This window comes from Eretmochelys imbricata, chromosome 4 (assembly GCF_965152235.1).
Source record: "Eretmochelys imbricata isolate rEreImb1 chromosome 4, rEreImb1.hap1, whole genome shotgun sequence".
NCBI lineage: Eukaryota > Metazoa > Chordata > Testudines > Cheloniidae > Eretmochelys > Eretmochelys imbricata.
In genome coordinates this window covers 56,300,640-56,324,763 of record NC_135575.1, presented here as the reverse complement: position 1 = coordinate 56,324,763, position 24,124 = coordinate 56,300,640, and positions in this window count along the sequence as shown.

Genomic DNA, 24,124 nt, shown 5'->3' with positions numbered 1-24,124 from the left:
AATGAAAAATCTCGCATGTTGTGAAGTATATGCTGCAGTCCCTAAACACAATGATGTGTTGTGTAAAGTAAAAATGGCCAGTGAAATTAGTGTTGCCAGTGATTTTGAATGTTAAGTGTACCTGTTTGTGTTTAGATAAGTATTGGAAGAGACAGGCGGTAGTGACCTAAATATAGACGTAAATACGGTAGCCTTATTGGGATCCACGCAAAGCCCGCCCACTGCTAAAGGATCCCCCCCAGCCGAAGGGGGGGGGTCCACAGGACCTGGGAAACCAATTAATTACGGGGAATAACTAATGAACAATAGGGACAGGAGTGCGGTCAAACGGTAGCGCCAGAATATATTTTGTGGAAAAAAGAATGTATCTTGCTGAGTGGAATAAAACTCAATTTTTAGTAGTATTACAGTAACTTCTTGGATTTGGTACAGCCTGGCTGTGAAAAGCAATATTGTTGGTGGGTGAGCACTATGGATGACATTTAAGGGATGGGGGAATTGATCACCACAAAAATATATTTTGTTCTGCTATTACTTTTTCCACACACACAATTTTTCCTTCAGAGCTGTTGCAGTGTTGTCAACCCCAAATGTTCAAAAATCATGAGAGAGTCTCATAATTTTAAAGCCAATGTAAAAATAATGGATTTGGTGTTTATTTGCCTTCTGCTCTTTTGAGCCTTTAGGGTGCACTGGGGTGTGTCTGTGTCACATTTTGAACTTTTATTCACAGCCGTGAAGGCTAGAAACTTACATTTTTTTAAGAATGAAGGCTGAAGTCATCACACATCCACTTGACTCCAGGAGCTGGAGCTTTAAGGAAAACAACAATTATCATAAGACTGATGACAAATTCATGAGAGTTGGCAACATTGCCCTAGAGTTTGCTTTGACTTCTTTTCAAAAGGTCCAGGTCACTGTTGCTTCATCCCAAACAGGAGTTCATTAGTAAAAGACATCCTACCGAGAGAACAGCATGATGTATTTACTGATCCAATAAAAGGGGGAAAGATTTAAAACAAAGTATATGCTACCCTAATGGCCTCACTGCATCTTTAAAGTGGGGGGAAGAGGGGATGTTGTCTGGCTTTCTGGGGGGAGAGGGAATAGAACTTGACAGGGGAGGAAGAAAGAGGCTCAGAGGCAGCTGCAAAAGGGGGAGTGGGTCACCATGGTGATGCCAGTTCATCCCCAGGAAGTGGAAGGGCTGGTCAGTTGAAAAGGTGTAAGCCCAGCTGGAGAAGCCTATTTCCCCCAGAACAGATGGAGCAGGAGCTCCAACTCGCCACTTGGAGGTGGCAAAATGCCAGGTTTGGGCAGGACTTGCTGTGGGCATGGCGCTAGGCTCTCCTTTGTAGCAGGGCTGGGAAGGAATTTTTCCCTTTTCACCAGATTGGCCTAGGTGGAGTGGGGTTTTTTTTCCTTCCCCACAGCGGGTTCAGGGAGGGCTTTGTTATGGTGAGTAGGGAAGGGACTTAGGCTATGATGTTGCAACTCCTTGTGTACGTGTGGGGTGGATGTTCAAGGCAGGTACTCCATCAGGAAAGGATACAGTGACCAGATATATGGCTTGATAAAGGACGGAGGTGGTGTTTGTTAAAGGAGTGGAATGGGGGGAGGATGTTTTTTAAGTTAAGCAATGGTCCTTTCTGACCTTAGTCTTTGAGTCTATAAATGTCTCCTGACCTTCTTTTGGTATAGCTGGTAAACAGTATGTATCATCCCTTTTTGTAGAAGGGGAAAAAATAAAGGGGAACTACCTGGAAGCAGCAAGAGCTCTCCTTAAATAAACAAAATCACTTCCCTCCCACATATATTACCATTTGAGCTACCTATTATTATTACTACTATGTATGCACTATGCATTGTAAAGAGAAATTTTTTTCCACAGAAAAAAGTGATATTTTAATTAACTTGTTTATCTTTCTTATTTAGTAAAGTAACTGGTTGGAAATCCTGAGTGCAAACAGTTTTCTGACTGTCTAGGCCTGTTTTAATTGAGAACAAGAATAAACACATGAGTGTTTGGGGGGGCCGCTGCAGTATCCTCACATATGTAGGGCATGATTATTTTTCTCCATGCTAGTCACTCCATCTTCAGGGCAAGAAGGGAGAGAGACCACTTACAGCATGGAATTTTTTTCACTTTTTGGGACCTATGCAAAACATAGGGCCATTTCCCCCAGACTGTTTGTTAGTTATTGCCCATCTCTCATGATTTGGACTTTTAGGAGTAATGGAGGCTTCCAAATAAGCTTCTTGCTAAAGGAATAAGTTTTAATTGTTTTTACAGTTTAATAAAGAATCAGAAATGTAAAATTCAATTCTGCAGCATCCCATGGAGGAAAGAGAAGCAGTTTTAATTATCTACCTGATTTTGAGCCATATTCTGATCTAACTTACACTAGTGTAAATTGGAAGTTACTTCATGGAAATACTTCTGATTTACACCCGTGTGATGAAGATCAGATATGACCCTTTTATTTATAGAATTCAGGTTTGTAATCAGTGTCATAATAAGGCCCTCACTATCCATTTCCTATATTTTGACTACAGAGCTGAATTCATTTAGGAAAAAGGTATGTCCTATATTTTTTTTTGAGAAACACATTTCAATAAAACCAATATTTGCTTTAATAGAACAGTTCTTGAAAATACAATTTTGAAATACCTGAGGCTTTTCTTCCTTTTGAAGGATATTTTCCTCCTCCATGTGCCCAAAAGACTTACGTTTTTAGAACTTCTTAAATACTGCATGAAGTGAACTGAAAGTATTGTACCCTTTCAAAGCAGAGGAAAAGAAATGAAGGTAAATGAAAGTACAACTATATTTTGATAAGGTCTCCAAGGGTTTCATGAAAAAGCTAATATTTTTACCAGAACAGTAGTGTGAATTAGGATGACAACAATGAATTTTATTATCTTGTTAGAGGCTTAGGAGTCTGCATAGTTTAGGAGACTTAAATTCTCAAAACAGATTTGCAGTGATGTGGATATTATCTAAATATTTGGAATTAAATGCAATACAGGTAAAAGCTGCAAGATGTTAAGATCTAATTTCCTCAATAGTCAGTAGTGTTTAAAAATTCAACTTTGAGAAATGTTCAAAGTGTTACTTTAATGCTATGCATATAGCTATGCAAATTGCCATGAAGGCAGTAGCAGTGTTTGATAGTGGCACTGCTTGACCTCTCTGCAGCCACTGCTTTGAATGCTTGCTTTTAAACTATTACTGCTTGGCAATCATCCTAATCTAACAAAATACTTGTTCATTAGTTATTCTGATTCTTTTATGGCAGTATAAATCACTGATCAGTTGCAAATTATTTTGATGGGTAGTTAGTTTATGTGGGAGTCATGTAGAGTCCTGTTTGGATAGGGCTAAATGATGATGACCTAAAACTATTTTGGTAAGTTAAAATTGGTTCCCTTTACTGTGAGTTTTGATTGCTGATTGTAAATTTATGAACAGGATCAAGGCATGGTTTCTGATCCTTTGAATTCGGTTAATCCAAGACATTTTTTGGTTTGGTAGTTACATTCATATCTTATTAGCTGCTAAAAATGCTTGTTTCTCTGTCCCCTTTCAGTTCTATTTAACATTGTGGTGCATGCATCTGCATTGTTAGCAGTTAAGTTTTGATAGCTTACAGTTCTTATTCAACTGTATTTGAATCAGTGTATGTATTTAAACAATTGCATGTCCACAGAAAACAATTGTAAGACATAAAACAGTGAATGAACTGGAAAGGAAAACTTCTACAAGCTTCCAAGGGCTAGCAGCTGAGGACACTGTTCCCTTTTTGAAGGAATTACTTCTCTGGTGGACGTATTTGGCATCCAGTACTGGAAGACAGCTCACCTTTTTTCTGCCCGCTTATGGAGTAACTGACCAATCTGGTTTCCATATCCATGATAATTGCAGTGATGGTGAAAAATGTTAAGGGATTAATTGAAAAAAAATGAGGAGAACTTGTGGCACCTTAGAAACTAACAAATTTATCTGGGCATAAGCTTTCGTGGGCTAAAACCCACTTGATCGGATGCATGCAGTGGAAAATACAGCAGGAAGATATATGCACAGAGAACATGAAAAAATGGGTGTTGCCATACCAACTGTAACGAGACCAGTCAATTAAGGTGGGCTATTATCAGCAGGAGAGAAAAAAAAAACATTTGTAGTGATAATCAGGATGGCTCATTTCAAACCGTTGACGAGAAGGTCTGAGTAACAGTATGGGAAAAAATTAGCATGGGGAAATAGTTTTTACTTTGTGTAATGACCCATCCACTCCCAGTCTCTATTCAAGCCTAATTTAATATGCAGTTTGCAGATTAATTCCAGTTCTACAGTTTCTCGTTGGAGTCTATTTTTGAAGTTTTTTTTTTTTTGTTGGAGAATTGTGACTTTGAAGTCTGAAATCGAGTGACTAGGGAGGTTGAAGTTCTCCGACTGGTTTTTGAATGTTACAATTCTTGATGTCTGATTTGTGTCCATTTATTCTTTTGTGCAGAGATTGTCCGGTTTGGCCAATGTACATGGCAGAGGGGCATTGTTGGCACATGATGGCGTATATCACATTGGTAGAGGTGCAGGTGAACAAGCCTCTTATGGTGTGGCTGATGTGATTAGGTCCTATGATGGTATCCCTTGAATAGATATGTGGACAGAGTTGGCAACGGGCTTTGTTGCAAGGATAGGTTCCCGGGTTAGTGTTTTTGGTGTGTGGTTGCTGGTGAGTATTTACTTCAGGTTGCGGGGGCTGTCTGTAAGCGAGGACTGGCCTGTCTCCAGGTCTGTGAGAGTGAGGGATTGTCCTTCAGGACTGGTTGTAGATCCTTGATGATGCACTGGAGAGGTTTTAGTTGAGGGCTGAAGGTCATGGCTAGTGGCATTCTGTTACTTTCTTTGTTGGGCCTGTCTTGGAGTAGGTGACTTCTGGGTATTCTTCTGGCTCTGTCAATCTGTTTCTTCACTTCAGCAGGTAGGTATTGTAGTTTTAAGAATGCTTGATAGAGATTTTGTAGGTGTTTGTCTCTGTCTGAGGGATTGGCACAAATGCAGTTGTATCTTAGAGTTTGGCTGTAGACAATGGATTGTGTGATGTGGTCTGGATGAAAGCTGGAGGCATGTAGGTAAGTATAGAGGTCAGTAGGTTTCCCGTATAGGGTGGTGTTTATGTGGCTATCGCTTATTAGCACTGTAGCATCCAGGAAGTGGATCTCTTGTGTGGACTGGTCAAGGCAGAGGTTGATGGTGGGTTGGAAATTGTTGAAATCATGGTGGAATTCCTCAAGGGCTTCTTTTCCATGGGTCCAGATGATGATGTCATCAATGTAGCATAAGTAGCGTAGGGGCATTAGGGGACGAGAGCTGAGGAAGCATTGTTTTAGGTCAGCCATAAAAATGTTGGCATACTGTGGGGCCATGGGGGTACCCATAGTGTCTGTCTCCCAGGGTGGATTTGATTTAAATCACTAGTCAGGAAGACTCATTTGGGTAGATAGAAAGATTAACCTAAATAATCTATACAGGAGCCCCTGGAACTCCATAAGATTGGGTCCCTAATCCATGAACTAATGGAACTCATTTAAAACTTTTCTTAAACATTACATGAATATATTGTCTCATACTATAGAATTAGAATTTATAATCCCTATTCCATGATGAGATATCATTGAGCTATAATGTATGTTCATTAAAACTATCTTTAGATAGGTTTTTTCCTCAAAAAGCATTTTATCAAAAAAATCAGATTTAAAAAAAAATCATTTTTATTGTCCCTGCTGTCTCCCGTCACCACTGACCCTGTACTATGGAAGATGTGTTCTTCCTGAGCTGACTTAATTTTAGTCAAACAGGGCAGAATTTTAAAGGAGGTACTGGGCTATAAGCAGTCCCCCGATTGGTGTGTCCATTCTGAAGTGTGGAGAAGAGGAGAGGGGAAATCATGAAGCCAAAAATTCTCCCTGCCTGTCCCTGTAGAAGAAACAATACAGCAATAGGAAATGTAATCTTCTATAGGGATTTTTTTTTTAATTTTTATTTTTTTTAGTGTTACAGCCTTGTCTGAGCTCCCCCCATGGACTGTCACCAAGCTTCTATATTATACCCAAACATTGGATCTCATGTGCTTTTAATCCTACTGGGTCTGAGATGCTTCCAGACAGTGTCTTAGTCTGGCCTCTCTGGAATACTCCTGGGGAACAGACCCTCTGTCTAGTACTCCTGTTTTGGGATGTGGGACCCTCCAGGCCAGCTGCCCCAGACCACTGCTGACTTGTATACTTTAAGGTCAGAAGGGGCCACTGTGATAATCTAATTTGACCTCCTGCACATTGCAGGCGACAGAACCTCAACCACCCACTCCTGTAATAGACCCGTAACCTCTGTCTGAGTTACTGAAGTCCTCAGATCATGATTTAAAGATTTTAAGTTATAGAGAATTCACCATTTACATTTGCTGCAGAGGAAGGCGAAAAACCCCAGGGTCTCTGTCAGTCTGACCTGAGGGAAAATTCCTTCCTGATACCAAATATCATGATCAGTTTGACCCTGAGCATTTGGGCAAGACCTGCTGGGCAGATACCTGAGAGAGATTGTCTGTAGTAACTCAGGCTCTTCCCCATCTAGTGTCCTATGACCAGCAGTTGGAGATTTTTGCTGCTGGCAGTTGCCAATGGGCCATGTGCAATTTTAGGCAATCTCATCATACCAGCCCCTCCATAAACTTATCAAGCTCAGTCTTGAAGCCATGTAGTTTTTTTCCCCCACTGCTGCCCTTGGAAGGCTGTTCCAGAACTTCACTTCTCGAATGGTTAGAAACCTTTGCCTAATTTTGAGCCTAAACTTGTTGATGGCCAGTTTATAGCCATTGTTCTTGTGTCCACATTGGCGCTTAACTTAAGTAACATCTTCCTTTTCCCGCATGTCTCATCCATAGCTTAAGCACACTTGCTCTCTAGATCTCCACCTGAATGGGCACTTCAGTTTACTCTTTAATCTTCATGGGCCTTGTGACCATTGAAACAAAGGATGTGCAGACTTTGCAAAGGCACTTCTCAACCAGTCCCACTTTACTGATAGAATAAGCACAAGAGATGCACAGATGTATGGAAAACTAACAAATACCTGAATGCAACATCACTGTGTGTTTGTCACCACTCCTAAGAGCACTTTGGATCCCAGTCAGTGCCTGTTTAAAGGTCCAAGATCCTTCTGTGCCCCTTCTCCTTCTGCTCAGTCTTCTCTTGCCGAAGAGCCTCTTGTTAGCAACAGTTTCGAACACCTTGTCTCTTCCTGGCCTTCCTCTGGGGTTTTTCCGTTCTCCAGTCCTCTATATGTTGGGGCCAACAATATTCTATGTGTTCCTTACAATGGATAAGAGTTATTAACAAGTCAATAGTCTTTGGCTGCTAGTGCCCATTGTCCTACTAGGGGAAGGTTATTCAACTGTTGATTGTCTATAATGACTCTCCTGTTTGGGGCAGATACCCAGGTGCCAGACACTTCTTGTGGTAAAAGAAAGGGATGATGCAATCTCAAGTGACAATATACAGTGAAAGACATCCAGCCATGTCTTAAAAAAAAAAAAAAAAAAAAAAGTCTGCCCCCAAAATACAGTCCGTAACGATAAAACAAAACCAGCAGAAAATCCTGCTTAGCATACTAAGCCACTTGGAAAACATCTTAGCATACCAAAACTCCCCTTGTAGGCATATGCTATGGGCCAAGTAAGTTGTGCAGCCCAGAAAGTATCTGAATATTTTCTTCTGGATTGGGTCTATAGATTTCTTCAGCACTTAACTCTCTACTATTGGACTATTTTAGGGGTTAATGCCTCCTTCTGTCTATGCTGTGTGACAGTCACCACCACACAGATCTCTCTGCAATACCAGTCCTTCAATATGCAACATGTGGACAAACTGCTGCACTTGCACGTTGAAGTCAGTGGGGTTCCATGTGGGCACGGTTGTTTGTTGTAAAGTGCAAGATCAGGGCCTATATGAGGAATGTATGATGATTAACAAAATTATGAGATGAGATAAGGACTGGGGAAATGGATTAGATTGAAAGGATAGGAATGGATAAGGAGTGCTGCTGTGATAAGGATAAAAGGAATATTGCTTTTGAAATGCAGGAAAAGAAATGGCACAACTGTATGAAAAACATTTAATCCTGCAAACACTTAGGTATATCTAGGGGATTACTTATGTAAAGTTTCTCAAATGTGTGTTTGCAGAGTTAGGAACTTGTATAGCAGAAGACAAACTAACATTTCTGCAATTTTACAATAATCAATGAAAATGTAGAACATTACTGGGAAAAATAAAATATTTCATTGATTCTTATTTTGAATACCAGGTTCGTGACTGGTACACATTTCAAAGTACACAAAGTACTACTCCTGTACAGAGTCTGCATCCCACTCATGGTCCAGTGGGAGTAGGTTGTGGTTTGGGAAGTAGGAGAACAGAAAAAATGCAAAAAGCATGGATTGAAGAAATCTGATGATAAAAAGAGTTGGTACAAACAGGAGAAATTGGGAATAAAAGGAACGGAGGAAGGTACAAAATAGAATATTTCTTGTCCTTGGGCACAACAGCTTGAGTGGATCTTGATCTGGAGTTGTTGGTAGTAGTAGCTTTTCTGTAGAAGAAGATGCCACTGCTCTTTTGTTGAAGAAAAGAGCAGATTGTGGAGGCTTGTGATTAGTGGCAGAACTGTGCAGAGAAGTCACCATATGGCCTTTTGAACAGATAGAAGCACTAAAACCCATCTGAGATTAACTTCCCTGGATGTATATGGGCAATATCAAGATCTGTTACAAGGAAAAATCTTTCTTTGTTGAATGGTAAGATTTTAGCTGTTGTATGTTTTTATTGCTTGAATTTGGGGGGTGGGGGGAGGGAAGTTGTTTTGAGGATTGAAATGTTGAAAACTTTATTTCTGTGACTTTTCCCACCCCTCTTTCTGTTGTGACTCAGTCTCATAACAATTACAATTAAAGTTACATCTTATGCAGATTATACCCAGCATGAATGGCATGTGTAGCCTCCATCATAGCACCCTCTCCCACTAGTTTTTAAAAAAAGATATGGAATTAAAGTAGTTCAAAATATATAATTCAGACTAAAAATTTGTTTCCATTTATTAGGACTAGGGCTGTCGATTAATCGCAGTTAACGTGTGATTAACTCAAAAAAATTAATTGCGATTAAAAAAAATTAATCACGATTAATCGCACTGTTAAACAGTAGAATACCAATTTAAATTTATTAAATATTTTTGGATGCTTTTCTACATTTTCAAATATATTGATTTCTATTACAACACAGAATACAAAATGTATAGTGCTCACATATTATTTTTGATTACAAATATTTGCACTGTAAAAATGATAAATAGTATTTTTCAATTCACCTCATACAAGCACTGTAGTGCAATCTCTTTATTGTGAAAGTGCAATTTACAAATGTAGATTTTTTTTTTTTTGGTTACATGACTGCACTCAAAAACGAAACAATGTAATACTTAGAGCCTACAAGTCCACTCAGTCCTACTTCTTATTCAGCTAATCGCTAAGACAAAAAAGTTTGTTTTCATTTACAGGAGATAATGCTGCTGGCTTCTTATTTACAATGTCACCTGAAATTGAGAATAGGCGTTCGTGTGGCACTTTTGTAGCCGGCATAACAAGGTATTTACATGCCAGATATGCTAAACATCCATATGCCCCTTTATGCTTCGGCCACTATTCCAAAAGACATGCTTCCATGCTAATGACACTCGTTTAAAAAAACAACAACACATTAATTAAATTTTGACTGAACTTCTTGGGGCAGAACAGTATGTCTACTGCTCTGTTTTACCTGCATTCTGCCACGTATTTCGTGTTATAGCAGTCTCGGATGATGACCCAGCACGTTGTTCATTTAAAAATACTTTCACTGCAGATTTGACAAAACGCAAAGAAGGTACCAATGTGAGATTTCTAAAGATAGCTACAGCACTCAACCTAAGGTTTAAGAATCTGAAGTGCCTTCCAAAGTCTGAGATGGATGAGGTGTGGAACATGCTTTCAGAAGTCTTTTAAAAGAGCAGCACTCTGATGCGGAAACTACAGACCTCGAACCACCAACAAAAAAAAAAAAAAAATCAACCTTCTGCTGGTGGCATCTGACTCAGATGATGAAAGTGAACATATTTTGGTCTGCACTGCTTTGGATTATTATCTAGCTAGCAGAACCTGTCGTCAGCATGGATGCATGTCCTCTGGAATGGTGGTTGAAGCATGAAGGGACATGTGAATTTTTAGTGCATCTGACACACAAATGTCTTGCGATGCTGGCTACTACAGTGCCATGCGAACGAATGCCTGTTCTCACTTTTAGGTGACATTGTAAGCAAGAAGCAGGCGGCATTATCTCCTGCAAATGTAAACAAACTTGTTTGTCTGAGCAACTGGCTGAACAAGAAGTAGGGCCTAACGTTTTACATTATTTTATTTTTTGAATGCTGTTTTTTTTGTACATAATTCTACATGTGTAAGTTCAACTTTCATGATAGAGATTGCACTACAGCACTTCTATGAGGTGAATTGAATAATACTGTTTGTTTTTGTTTTACAGCACAAATATTTGTAATCAAAATAAATATAAAGTGAGCACAGTATGCTTTGTATTCTGTGTTGTAATTGAAATAGTATATTTGAAAATGTAGAAAACATCCAAAAATACTTAAATAAATGGTATTCTATTACTGTTTAACAGTGTGATTAATCGCGATTAATTTTTTAATCACCTGATAGCCCTAATTAGGACTTAATATTTTTCTGAAAACACTGCAAGAAGTGCTCAAGAACAATAGCTCAGAAACTTTGACATTTTTCAAAGGGAGTTTCAAAGAGACACTTTTGCGCATTTAAAAATGATTTAAATTGCTTACCCTTAGGCTTTGCAGAATTTGATTTTTTTTAAAACATAATTTGTTGTTATTAAGAATTTTTGATTTTTATTGATTTAAATTTTCACTTGCAGAAGACTGGGTTTGAGTAAATTTTAACAATGTTTGATTTTTTTTTTTTTTTTTGATTTTCACATTTGCAGGAAGTTATGCGAGTCAGACAATTAACAACGGTACATGTTGAGATTCAAAAAGTTAAAGCTTTATAAATGTTGTTGGGTTTAGTATGTGGATGCTGTGTGGGGTTGATGGGCTGATATATACAGGAAATCAGACTAGATGATCTGGTTCCTTCTGGCATTTAACTCGTTTGACTCTAACGGTTAAAATACAAATTGTCAACGTTGTGTCAAAATATCAAAGCAAATATCCTTAAATCAAGCAAATTAATTCTCAAGCAGCATTTTTCTTACTTTGCCTATCTGTACATTTCAGTTATTAATAATGAAAAATATTTGTTCATCAGTTTGTGTGTATTTGGTTAAATCTGCTTTTACCAATATTTACAAATAAAAACTGAATCCTTCCAAGCCTACTGATACTTAGTGTCATGGGGTGCCTCCCTCCAACACTCACCCTTGTATGCTGCATTGCACCCAGTACCCCTGACTGGTCTATCAGTCAATTATCCAGTTAGGTTGGTTCAAAACATGCACCCCTTCATGGGATCTGATTAAGACTTTCTACAAATTATAACTCTTTTTTTTACTTGCCACAGGTCAGCCCGCTCTGGGGCGATATAAAAGTAAGTCTACACTGCACACTTCTTTCAGGAGGTGTAGAGTATGTACACTGCATGCCCCTATAGCATGGCTGTAAATAGCAGCATAGATGGTGATGTACTGCTTAGGTGAATAGATTAAAGACATGCCTGAATGCTGTGGCTGTGTACACAGGGTCCTCTACTCACTCAAGCTGTGCCTCTCTGTCTACACTAGTATTTTTTGCAGTGTGATGTTTCACAGCTCTCTCCCTGCTGCTAGAGCCTTTCCTTGCCATCACCTTTCCCTGCTGCTGGCATCTTTCTTTGTGCTGGAGAAGGAGTCTTTGAGCTGCCAGAGCCTAACAGTGGGGAAGAGCTCTGGCAGTGGAGAAACAGCGGGGAACGACTTGGCAGCTCCCCAGTGCTTTGACTTTGCCCACTGCCTCCCATCTGCCAGAGCCTTCCACTGACATGTGTAGCCACACAGTGTAGTGTGGAGGCAGCCTGCATTTCACTGCAGTGTGTAGCTATGCGGACCCCTACACAGTGACACAAGTGGTGTGCTGTGTAGATACAGCTTTTGAGTCCTGGTTCAGGAAACGCCCCCCCACGCCCCTCGGGGCTCCTTTCCTGGAGCTGGACTTATGTTTAATGGTCACTTCCTCAAAGCAGGAATCCCAAGCTCTTCTTCTTGGAGCTGGGTTGTAAGTTAGCCACTGTAGGACCTTAGCCAGGCTTCTCCCTCAGCTGGTTCTTTCCCCCCAGTTAATCTTCATGCTCAGAGGATCCAGCAGGCAGCCGCTTTCTGCTGGTGTCTGCCCTGCTCTGTGGGCGGCAGCATTTATGCTGATCGCCTTCTCCCAGCTTATCACCATTTGGTTGGTTAAGAGGGGAGCCTTTCCCTGCGCACTCTGCAAGGCTCCTGTCCATTACAAGACAAAGTGACAGGATTTCCTCCCAAGCACCACCTAGTCCTGGGACCACTTCCTCTTTCTCATTACCTCCTAGGTCATTGTGTATGTAGATTGGACCTTTCAAAATCTTAAAGGGCCGCTTATTTGATGGGGTGGAATGACCACTAGGCACCATTATGCTTAAGTGGGTGGACTCCCTGTCACACTTGGTATATTTTGTTGAGTTATAATTCCAATTTGAGAGATGAAAAGATTGTGTATTTTTTCTACATGAATGTGTATTTGTGTACTCTAGCTCTTTTGTTGCCTTCATTCTACAGGTGAGCATGGCATATGCATGTTACTAGTTACGTTGTTAAAACTGTGTGTGCAGAAAGTACTGTTTAAAATACATTTTACTTGATCCTGCATTAACTAGTAAAAACAGAGAAAAGCTAAAATGCTTTTTTTCTTTTAATCAGATTTGACAGTGGTACCTATTTTAACCTTGGTTTGTCCATCAATCATATCTTTCATATTTTGAATGACTGTACAATGCGTGGAATGCACAAGAAATTCTGTATGAAATCACGATACATTGCAGCATCTTTTTTTAATATTTCAGTTGACTTTGTCTGCTATTTAGATCTTACTTACCTTCAAAAAACTCAGTAGCATCAGTATCCTCCTCCTCCATATCTTACTTTTCCTTCTCCTCTTCACTGACTATCTAATGAGGTTCAATACCAAAGATCTGGCTTCACTGGCCAAAAGGCCATCAGCTTGTTTTGACAAGGAAGAAAAACTGAAGATCTGCAGAGTGGTCAAGGATGGAAAATGAATAGGTATCAATTTGTAGTGAAAATTATTTGTTTCTGAGGCACGTTTTGCTGCTACTGTCCACCTAGTGTCAGTAATTACATATTTGTTAGTGTTTTCTGTTTTTTTCGTTGTTGGTGAGTGGTGCTAAACTCTTTTCTAAATAATTGCTTTTATGCTTTAGCTGTGGATTAGGATCTCACTGGCATATGCAAACAGAGATGAAATTAATAGTCCTCTGGCTGCTAACTAGATTAATGTACGTTCGGGAAAGAGTAGTTTATTATCCTCGTTTTATGGTTTTTTAAATAGGTTGGATAGCGAGGTGTCCTCTATATATATTTTACATGGAACACAGTAGAAGGTATTATGCAACCCTTCCTTTCCAACTGTCCAGAACAGGAAAATAAAAAAAACAACCACCTGAAATAACTGTTGGGGACCTTTAAAAATAATCTGACTTGTTGTCAAGTGGATGTTACTCGTGATGTGCTTGTATTTCAAGATGTCTGTAAAATGGTGCAGAAAAAAAAATAAAGCAAGCTGTTAGATTTATTCAGATTTAGGGGGTATGCACTGGGGTACATGCACACTGATGCTGTAAATAAAAATACACGCCTTCTTTCACCTAAAATTGTTGTGGCTATATTGACTTTATGCTCAAATAAATTGGTTAGTCTCTGAGGTGCCACAAGTCCTCCTTTTCTTTTTGTGAACAGTGTAGTCATTCCTATAAAATCCAGCATTACTGTATATGTGGCCTCCATTCTGTACTATTCCAAGAAATGGAATTTAGGATTGCAGTGATCTGTGCAACGTGTTGATTTGCATTGTACTGACTGCTAATCATCAGTTAGTAGTAGCCGTAACTTTTCGATTTCTAGTTTCTCACAAAAAAACCCAATCATTTCCTGCTTTATCCAACTTTCATAGCTTGGTTCCCACCTCCTGCACAGGTTTCTCCTGGCTTTTATGGTAATATACTTAATAAGTCGTTCAATTTCCAGTGAGCTTGAATAAATATTTGTTCCGTGGACTGTGTTAGGAAATCACTCCTGGTTAGCTGTAAAATCATCCCTAATATAATAATTTCAGCAACAGAGAATAGGCTTTATTTTTACTTGGCCTATAGGATCTCAACTTGTGATTGTTTGAGAGAGCCTATGGGTCAGGTTATCGATTTTAAGGCCAGAAGGGAACATCATTGTCATCTAGTCCAACCTCCTGCATGTTGCAGGCCACAAATACCTCACCCACTGCTCCTGTAATGGACCCATAGCTTCTGGTGAGTTACTGAAGTCCGCTAATCATGATTTAAAGACTTCAAGTTACAAAGAATCTGCCATTTGCATTACTTTAAACCTTCAAATTACCCGTGCCCCATGCTGCAAAGGAAGGCAAAAAACACTCAGGGTCTCTGCCAATCTGACCTGGGGCAAAATTCCTCCCCAATCCCAAATATGGTGATTGGTTGTACCCTGAGCATGTGGGGCAAGACCCACCAGCCATACATGTGGGAAAGAATTCTCTGTAGTAACTAGAGCAGGGGCGGGCAAACTTTTTTGGCATGAGGGCCATATCGGGTTTCCGAAATTGTATGGAGGGCTGGTTAGGGGAGTCTGTGCCTCCCCAAACAGCCAGGCGTGGCCCAGCCCCTGCCCCCTATCTGATCCCCCCTGATTCTTGCCCCCTGATGGCCTCCCCGGGACTCCTGCCCCATCCAACCACCCCCGCTGCCCCATCCAACCCCTCCTCTCATTTCTGACTGCCCCACCAGACCCCTGCGCATCCAGCCACCCCTCCTCCCTGACCCTGACCGCCTCCCACCACTCCATCCAACTCCCCCTCTCTTTCCTGACTGCTCCCGCGGAACCCCTGCTTCCATTCAACTGCCCTCTAACTGCCCCAACCGCTATCCACGCCCCAACCCCTATCCACACCCCTGCCCCCTTACCACCACGTCAAACTCCCCTGCCCTCTATCCAACCTCCCCCCGCTCCCTACCCCCTTACCGTGCTGCCTGGAGCACCGCTGGCTGGCGGCACTACAGCCACGCTGCCCAGAGCACCAGGACAGGAAGCCGTGCCACCCAGCTGGAGCCACCTATGCCACTGTGCGGCACAGAGCACCGGGTCAGGCCATGGTTCTGCAGCTGTGCTGCCCGGCAGGAGCTCGCTGCCCTGCCGCCCGGAGCATTGCACCGGCAGCGCAGTGAGCTGAGGCTGTGGGGGAGGGGGAACAGCAGGGGAGGGGCCAGGGGCTAGCCTCCTAGGCCAGGAGCTCAGGGGCCAGGCAGGAGGGTCCCGCAGGCCAGCTGTGGCCCGCGGGCCATAGTTTGCACACCTCTGAACTAGAGCTCTCCCCATCTAGTATCCCATCACCAGCCATTGGGGATATTTGCTGCTAGCAATCGCAGATTGGCTATGTGCTATTGCAGGCAATCTCATCATACCATCCCCTCCATAAATGTATCAGGCTCAGCCCTTAAGCCAGTTAGGTTTTTTGCCCTCACTGCTCCCTTGGAAGGCTATTCCAGAACTTTACTCCTCTGATGGTTAGAAACCATCTAAATTTCAAGCCTAAACTTGTTGATGGCCAGTTTATAGCCATTTGTTCTTGTGTCCACATTGGCACTTAATGTATGCAACTCCTCTCCCTCCCTGGTATTTATACTTCTGATGTATTTATAGAGAGCAATCATATCTCCCCTCAGACTTTTTTTGGTTAGGCTAAACAAGCCAAGCTCCTTGAGTCTCCTCTCATAAGATGGATTTCGATTCCTTTGATCAGCCTAATAGCCCTACTCTGCACCTGTTCCAGACTAAAGATAACTTTCTTAAATGTGGGGGGACCAGAATTGCATGCAGAATTCCAGAGGAGGTCTCACTAGTGCCTTGTATTATGGTACTTGTGATGTTGTACTCCATATGCTTTTATGAAAATACATTATATTCACACTCATTAGCGTAACTGGAATATGCTTCATGAAAAAGGTCTCTTGTAAAATATCATTGCAATGCTTAATATCTACTGAGGGTGGTCATCCAGTTTATATAAATGTATCTTTCTTGCATCTGAAACTAGAAATATGAAATATAACTCTGAGGTCCTATTGTAATTATGCAAAGTGTGGGCCATTTATGGTGGTTTGGAATCTTGATGGCTCCCATTAACCAGGACAATTGACTGTAGATGGCTCTGTTTACTTGCAAGCCTTCCTGTGAGTCAGGCCCGGAAGAATGAAGGCTTGGGGTCTCACAGGACATGTGACCATGTCACCTGGGACTGGAATCCATCTTAAACCTGGTGCTTTTCCATTTAGAAGGAGGGGTTGGGACCCAGAGAGACAAAAGATTCCCGCCATGTACCAAAACTATATAAAGGGGTGGAACAGAACAAAGGAGGCTGCAGTCATGAGAAATCCCCTAGCTATCACCTGAGCTGAAACAAGAACTGTACTGGGGAAAGGATTGGGCCCAGACTAGAAAGGAGTCTAGTCTGTGAAAGAAGCTTATTGGAACATCTTTGAGGGTGAGATTTACTTGCATTTAGTTTCCCACTGTATTAGGATTAGACTTGCGTGTTTTTGTTTCATTTTGCTTCGTAATTTATTTTGTTCTGTCTGTTATTACTCGGAACCACTTCAATCCTACTTTTTATATTTAATAAAATCACTTTTTGCTTATTATTGAAGCCAGAGTAAGTAAGTAATTCCTGGGGGAGAAAACAGATGTGCATGTCTCTCTGTCAGTATTCTAGAGGGCGGACAATTTATGAGTTACCCTGTATAAGCTTTATACAGAGTAAAATGGATTTATTTGGGGTTTGGACCCCTTGGGAACTGGGTGTCTGGGTGCTGGAGACAGGAGCACTTTCTAAGCCGTTTTCCGTTAAGTCTGCAGTTTGTGGGGGATATGGTTCAGAGCCTGGGTCTGTATGGGACCAGACGAGCATGTCTGGCTCAACAAGGCGGGGTTCTGAAGTCCCAAACTGCCTAGGAAAACGGGCTCAGAACTAGTCTCAGCACATCCGGTGACAGTCCCAAGGGGGTCTCTGTGACCCAACAGTACTAACACTTCCCTATCTATACTGGAAATAGCTAGCCTGATGCATCTTAGGATTGCATTAGCCTTTTTCACAGCTGCATCACACTGGCGGTTCGCAGTCATCCTGTGATGAAACAGTACTCCCCAGGTCTTTCTACTCCTTTGTTGTTTCCAACTGATATGTCCCCATCTTATAGGAAAAATTCTTTTTGTGAGTACCTAAGTGAATGACCTGCACTTAGCACTATTAAATTTCATCCCATTTCTATTACTCCAATTTACAAGGTCATCCAGATCTTGTATGATATTCTGGTCCTCTTCCGTATTGGCAATACATCCCAACTTTGTGTCACCCACAGATTTTATTAGCGCACACCTACTTTTTGTGCCAAGGTCCTGAATAAAAATCTTAATTAAGATTGGTCCCAAGACTGATCCCTGAGGAACAATATTAGTAACTTCCCTCCAGCCTGACAGTTCACCTTTCAGTGTAACCCGTTGTAGTCTCCCCTTTAACCAGTTCTTTATGCACCTTTCAATTCTCATACTAATCCCCATCTTTGATTGTCTGGTCTTGCTCCCTGAATAGTTGGGTAAGCTCATTGGGTCAAATTAATCTTTAATCTTTAAAAGTGTTCCAGATACTTACTAGCCAGGGAGCTGAATCTAATTGCCATGGTTTGAGGAATGGGGCTCCCCAACAAGCTTTCCAGAAAGCTTGTTGGGGAGCCCCATTCCTCAAACCATGGCAATTAGATTGTTGCTGGTGAGAAATGAAATAATACAGCATCTATCCCCAGCTCTTGGAGGGTGCTAGGATTTTTACCAGAGTGCTGTCCCTGAATTCTGCTCATAGGTATTATCTGTTGTATCAGACCCTGGCTAGTGGATACTTGATACATTTGCAGGAACCCTATTCCATCCCATACTGGCTACTGGTAGGAAGAAGATGCTCTCCTCTTCTCTTTTGCCCTCAGTTCCAGAACCTTCTGCTGCAAGTTGGAGAAAGGTGTCTAACATTTTTCTACCCATTCCCTATCCTGAAGTATTTTTTTGTTTTTGTTTTTTTTTAAGGTTCTATCTCCCCATGAATAACTCCAGTGACTTCTCTGTTGCTGCTGAAAACTTTTCCTAGCAGCAGAAGCAATAAAAATGGGTACGGTTCTTGTCTGCTTCACTGCTGCCCACTGGGTTCTGAAGAGTTGTACTTAAACTGACCAGAAATCTTGTTTGTCTCTCTCAAAAGCTGTGAGTATCTGAGGATACTGGAACCACTGCGATTGGGTCACATTCTTTTCTGTATAGGTTCTTACACTTCGGTAGAATATCCTCACATCCATACATACTAGAAATTTAATGTCTTTAAGGGAAAACGGTGTGCTGAAATTGATCCTCTAGGTCCCATTGCTTGCAAGGGCAAGCTTCCCGTTTTCTAGTGGTGCATTACCAAGTGGATTTTTCAAGACTTGCCTATGTAGCTTCATTGACATCAATGATGTTAACACCAAGAGCAAAGAAATGGACATATTAGAGTGGATGAGTGATCTGTCTTGTCAATATCCTGTCTCTAACAGTGGTCAGTACCAGATGCTTCAGGAAAGGTGGAAGAATTCCATAGTGGGCAGCTAGGGAAGAATCTGCCCATAGGAAATGTTTCTTCATACCGTGCAGCAATTAGAGCATGGCTTATGCCCTTCCAAACTTTTTTTTTAAAAATCTTCTGTAGTGTTGCTGTGGATATTCCCATTTCTCATATAAATGTGGATGCAGTTGATCTAAATAGCCTACTTTTCTATTTTATAATCATTATTCCATTGAAGGAAGGTGATCTAATATATCAGTATCTAATATCATCTGTCATTTTAGCTTCTGAGCAGTTTAGTAGCAAGCTGTTCAATGCTAAAGTCTCAGTCTCTGCTCTTGAGTGAGAAAAGGGAGAGAAGCAAAGAAAACACAGTTGAATATATGCCGCAGTCACCAATTCGCTCAGCAGCAGGTTAGAAGAAACCTTCTGGGAAGTTATATGGCATTTAACAGCATGTTGTACATAGGAGCTGCTGAGTAAAGCTGATTTTTTTTTTGTTTGTTAATGATTTTCTTCTGACCTTTATTATTAATGCATATTCTTTAAGAAGCATTTAATGTGTGGAGACAAAAGGTTGTTTTGATTAATCTCTTACTTCTTTGCATATAGAACCAAGAGAGAGATGGTGTCGGCTGAAAGGAAATCTGCTATTTCTAATGAAAAATAAGACCAAGGTAATTCATTTTCTTACTGATTTTCCTCACATTTTGTTCTAATCTTCCTGAACTTGACTAATCCTTTTTACATGATAGTTATTGGCATTGTGTTTTTAGCGATAGGAAGATTTGACTATTATTAGAGCAATTTTAAAAACAACAACTCAGTGACAACGTAAGGTATTCCCCAGTGACATCAACAGTATTTTAGTTGCATTACATATGATTTAAGGCCTGATTCTGCATTCACTGTATAGTGGTATAAATCCAGAGTAACTCCATTGACTTCATTGGTGTAAATGGAATTAGAATTTCACCCTTAAATGCAATACACAGGTAATGCACAAGATTTCAGCCCCTTATAACAATCATTAGTGCTTGTTTGTAGCTGAACTTGCTATGAAGTTAGGGGTTACTTTCTCCCTTCTGTGTGCACAAACAGTTGCTTTTAATGTAAAGAATAGTTATGTTCCCAGAATGAAGGACTCCCTAAATTACCCCTGCCAGGTAATAAGCATCTCAGAAGCACTGAATGCCCTCACTTCTGAATGACTTTAATGGGAGTTGAGAGTGCTTGGTATCTGGAATGACCAGGCAATAAGTGTGGAGTGGCTCCTTTCCTAGCCTATTATATACATGGTTTTGTAGCTGGCTGAAAACTTTCATGCAATGCTAAAGAGTTGAGGCAATGAAAATGAAACTTGACATCACCTGTCATTAATTATAGGTATTTTATATTCTGTTCCTGGAATATCTTGGTACTGTATGGGCCACTGCCTGCATAGAAATGATAGTGATGTTTGATAGATTGTGTATTCTGTTTGAAAGATTTTCAACATGATGTAGCAGCTTACGTTAGTATAGTAATGTGCCAATATAGTATACTTGTGAAGCACTACACAAGAGCATGAATATGATAGATTTGTGTGTTTGTGCATACAGACAAGGTGATGTAGCATGGCATAAAGGTTTTATTGGTGTGAGTTTTTTGTGTGACTGCGCTACTCCTGATCAGTGAAATCAGCATAGATTTTGCCTAGCGTGGCAGGATTTGAATTTAATGGATAGATGTCAATTGCAGCTGACACACTGAAACTGGAGTGTGGGGCGTGGGAATACTGATTGGTAACCATGGGCAGGAGTGCAGCCTCTTCCCTTTGCATCTGCAGGAATCAGGTGACACTGGCCCTGCTGTAGGTCAGTGAACCCTCTGCAGCCCTGCTATCATGGGCTCACTCCTGTGACAGCTGGGCCGCAGAGGGCTCCCTACACCTAACCCCTGCAGGTGAAAGAGAAGTCTATGGTCCTGGTGGGGCAGAGCAGAGATGCTCAGCCAGGACTGCAAGAAGGAGGACAGAAGCCACCTTGCTGCTGAATGGCTCCTCCCTGGGCAGGGATCAGTGCTAGGCCTGACATTCAACCCTTTTTCACCAGTGATCTGGAAGTAAATATAAAATCATTGGTGATTAAAATTAGCTATTTGTGGATAACTCAAAGATTGGAAGAATAGCAAAGAATGATGATGGGGCCCGTTCAAACAAAATGCATTTAATACAGCCAAATGCAAAGTCCTACATCCGGGAATGCAGCCCTACAGAATGGGGACTGTATTCTGGAAAGAATACTGAACGAGGTGACTTGATTACATTGTATAAGTACCTTAAAGGGGAGAAAATACCAAGGTACTTACAGGGCTCTTTAATCTAGCAGCTAAAGGCAGAGCAAGAACCAATGGTTGGAAACTGATGCCAGACAAATTCAAATTTGAAATATAGTGCACATTTTTAACAGTGAGTGTGATTAACTGTTGAAGCAAACTAGCAAAGGAAGTGGTGGATTCTTCATCTCCTCAATTTCTTCAAATCAAGACAGGATGCCTGTGTGGAAGATATGCTTTTAACCAAACAGAATTATTGGGCTCAATACAGGGGCAACTGGGTAAAACTGAATGCCCTGTGTCATTTAATGGCCTGAGATAAGACTAGATGAGCTAATGGCCCTTTCTAGCCTTAAACTCTTTGAATCTATGAAACAAGGATTTTTAGAGGCCTGTAAATTGGCCAGATTTGGGTGGACTTTCACAGGGACAGCCAAAGGCAACTCTAACCCCAGGGTGGCACCTTGTAAAATTTCAAGCCCCTGCTCCAAAGCTTGGAGTTGCTAGAGCTTCTTAGTGAAATGATTGTTGCCAACATTAAAAAGATTCTTACAATGTGTTTTTCCCTAACTTTGTTTTTAGAAAAGGCGGAACTTTTTTTCTTCTTAAATGTGAGGGGGAAAAAAAATCATCAACTTGAGGCAGATACTTGACATGGAAGGTTCTAGCATGAATGGTAAATTTGGGGAATGTTATGAGCAACTGAAAACTGGGTCTTCTAGTGGTAGGTGTTAAGCAAGTTTAACTATGGGCATTGCTGTCAGTTTCCTCTCTAATTCCTATCTTTAAAAAAAAATTAGTATGGAGTGTGTGAGAGAGTTGTACCTTATCTGTGCTGATGAACCCACATTCCACTTCTTTGATGTCTCTTGATCTGACTTACCTTCTATGGCTCACCATGCAGGGGAGTAGCTCCAATGAGCCTCAGGAGGTTTGTCAGCATGAGCCTCCTGCTGGTGAACCTATCACTGCCAGTTGTCTTTCTAGGGAGGAGAAAACAGATGGGATTTTCAATAGTGCCTAGATGAGTTAGAAGCACAAATGCTGTTGAAAGTCAATGGCACATGTGCTCCTAATTCTCATAGGCATTTTTGAAAATCCCACAGATTAATGTGAATCTTTTACACCCTTGGAAATCCTGTCTTCATAATTCTGGTGTGAGCCAGGGAAACATTTACCACTGGGTAATATCCTTTAATGCCACTACGAATAAATAAGTAAAGTATCCTTTTTATTGATGTAAGAATAGAACTTTGAGTTATAGCTTGCAGTCTATTTAGGAACATAGCATTGTCTTTTTTATGTCTGATCACAGACCTTAATGGGGCCAGTCTCCCTTGTTGTTTTTTGTTATCCTTTCTTTTCCTTAATCATTCCATTTTTCTTCCAGAAATCATAGTGCACCATTTCCTCATTTAAACTGATTTCTCTACTTTAAAACCTCTCTCGTCTTTTTCTCCAAGTCATTTTTGTCACACCCTACTGATTTTTCTTCACTTTCTTTCTCACACCTGCATCCAAAAACTGCTGTCGGTTATCCATGTATGACTCTGGAATAATTCCATTTAAATAAAGTCACCTAAGCCTATGCCGCATGTTTCTTCATATTTGAAATGGTAATACCAATACTTGGCCAGATTTGTAAATTTCTAAGCAATCCTTTGATGAAAGACTATAAGTTCTAAGTACAATTACGTTTTTGCTGTACAGTATGGTTCCTAGGACCCCATTGTGCTGTACTGAGTAAATGTGTATTTTGACATGCATGTTTATTTTAAAATGTGTGTTCAGGCATTTATTTAAAAGTGGATTTGTGATTGATAGTCTGTAATGACTTTTTAGAAGTCATTAGTGTCTATTGTGTAAATCCTTCTTAGTTTGGAATTTAACGATCCAACAGAAAGAACCATTACGGTATATTAGGTAAATTTGTCCACGTTCATGCACACTAAATTTATGTTGCTTAGATGTTTCAGGTGTGTGCACACGCATGTGCATGCTCTTAGGAGCAGAGTTAGCCAATGTTTACACCTTCTTACATTCTATTCTTATGTTTTAAAAAGTTACAGTATGCCAAAAGAAATTAAGAAATTAAATGGACTGCTGTTCTCAGTTTTTAAATCCAAGCTATTTTCAGTGCTAAAAGTATTGACAAGTTCAGGCTGCAGTGAATTTATGTGGTAGTTTCCTAACACTCTGAAAACAAGGGATTTATACTGAAACAATGACAGACTAAGCTGTACTAGGGTTAATGAGAATGCTATGATGCACCGATTGCCTGGGAGTGTTAAGTAAAAGGGGTGAAAGTATTGTTTTGAAACTGGGTCTGTGATGAATTACCTTCCTTAAACTGAATGTGTAGCTGAGTCTAGGAGGGTTTGTAGACAGGATAAATGAGCAAGTCTAAATGCTCATGCTGTCAATAATCCCAAGACTTCTTGCAATCTGTGTAAAAGCTTAACATAAATTACATTGTTATAGTATTTATCACAAGTCTAATGTGTTACTGACAGTTGACAGAAAAGCATCAAAGTAAAATTGCAGATTGACTCATAAATCAATGACCACAGCCTTGTGCAAGGTTGAAATAATAGAATAATGACATATTTCTTATGGTTCTGATGTGACTTGCATATCTGATGCAACTGTGAAAATGTTATTTAGGTTTCATGGCATGGTGGGTGTGTGTTCTGAAATGGGAGACTGTCAATGAATCCTGTATGCATTCAAGCCAAAAATAAACATGTCTTTCAGCATTTCAACATATTTTATTTTCATATGCAATTTATTATTTAGTTT